This window comes from Crocuta crocuta, unplaced genomic scaffold (genome assembly GCF_008692635.1).
Source record: "Crocuta crocuta isolate KB4526 unplaced genomic scaffold, BGI_CrCroc_1.0 scaffold712, whole genome shotgun sequence".
Taxonomy (NCBI): Eukaryota; Metazoa; Chordata; class Mammalia; order Carnivora; family Hyaenidae; genus Crocuta; species Crocuta crocuta.
Window position 1 is genome coordinate 353,062 of NW_027531883.1, and position 2,034 is coordinate 355,095.

Here is a 2,034-nt window from a genome sequence, read left to right on the forward strand (position 1 = left end):
AAAAAAAAAAAAAGAATATCAGTTTCCCAGCTTCCAGCCTCATTTACTTCCCAAGATCTAATGTCAGTACCCACATATAACTCTTCTTTTTTTAATATAATCATAAAATAGACATTTAGAAGGGCCTTCGGGTGCCCAGGTGGCTCAGTCCGTTGAGCACCCAACTCTTGATTTGGGCTCAGGTCATGATCTAACTGTTTGTGAAACTGAGCCCCAAGTTGGCCTTGGCGCTGTCAGAGCAGAGCCTGCTTGAGTTCTCCCCTTCCCTCTGTCTTTGCCCTTCTTCCACTCATGAGCGCATGCTCTCTCCTCTTAAAATAAATAAAAAATATTAAAGAAAATTTTTAAAAAATAGAGCATAATGTACAGAAAGGATACAGGGTAGTTTGTCAGCAACACAATCATTCTAAAGTAAATTCATTACTCATTACTATCTTGGAAAGAGCAGTATCATTAAAGGATATGTATAAATTGTCTCAAATGCCAAAGATTTATCGAATCCAAATGAGTCATGGGTTAGAAGCTTCTTTCTAGATATATCCCTGCAAAATTAGAAACAGACTACTCAAAGATGTGGTACCATCAGTTCCCTACAGTTTGTAAGTCAACTCACAGAAGCACCAGACATAATTGCACCTATAAATTCAGACATTCTCCAGATAACCTAAAACTCTGCTAGAATCGAACTGGTTGAATGCACATGGCTGGCATTTCTACATTATTCAACAAGTATCTAATGAGACCACCTACTGTGCAATGAATGCACTTTTACACTTTGAGCTGCCTTCCTCATGGCTTCATGCTGTCTTGAGCCACGCTCGCTCCCCTACATGTTAGAGGGAGGATTTTTGAGGCAGGATATCTGGGTTCCAGTTCCTGCTCTGGCACATGCTAGCGGAGCAACTCCTCTCTAAATCTCAGGGCCCTTATCTGTTAAAGAGAAATAAGAATACCTATCTCATAAGGTTAGGGAAGGTAAAATACAATAACACTTGTAAATTACCTAAGCATAGTACCTAGAATGTGATGTGGAAATGGAAATATATAAGCACCAAACACTGTGATTCACTTTGGCTAACATAAAACTGTAAGTCAAATATTTTGATGGTATTTAATGAGAAAACTTAAGGAGGAACAACTTTTTTTTTGACACAGTGCTTTCAAATATCCAGGATACAGAGCTCTTGCTTAGTCCTTATTGAAAAGATAATAAAGAAAGTTGGAAAATATTTATGCATCGATTATCATAGAGACACAAGGTATAAAGGACATAAGATATATACCGATTTAACTAAATCTATATATATTGTTTATCTTGTCATTACAAAATTGATTTGGGGTTTTGTTTGCTGCAAGTTTGCTGCAAATGAAAAAAAATCTGTAATGTTCTGTTAGTGTTTTCAGAGTTTTATTTTTAGTGCAATGTATTCCTTAACCTTAAGATTATAATTACTAAGAGCTTGTTGTATGTGCTTTTTAATAGTATACTTATTTGTTAGAGTATTTATTACAGGAAATTGAATTTACTCACCAAAATCGTAAAACGCTAGCTCTCTGATGTGCAGTTCAATATCTATGTCTACCTTTGTGAAGTGTTGTAATGCATCTACTATAATGTAGAATTGATTTGCTTGTCCATCAGAAAGCTTTTTAATTTAGAACTTTTCCTTTCGGAACTCTTTGCAAAGATAAATTTTTGACATGGTGAATTAACACTTTCATCTCTACACAAAACAAAGACACTTTCTTCTACGTTGAATGGTAAGTACACAACCAATGCTGACTCTGACTAGTGGCATTAGTATTTTCATTACTTACGCTCTCTCCTACCATTTGACAACTACTCTAAGGCTGAAAGAATTAGGGAACTAGAGCCATTTGCCTTCTCTTAGCGGAAAACGAAGTTGAACGCACCAGGGTTCAGGATCAAGTTAACTGCTCTGCTGCCACCTGGGCTTTTGTCTTCATCCTTGCCTCTACCTTCCTATAACAATTGCCTACACATACTGTGGCCCCTCTTGGAATTTAGGGCCA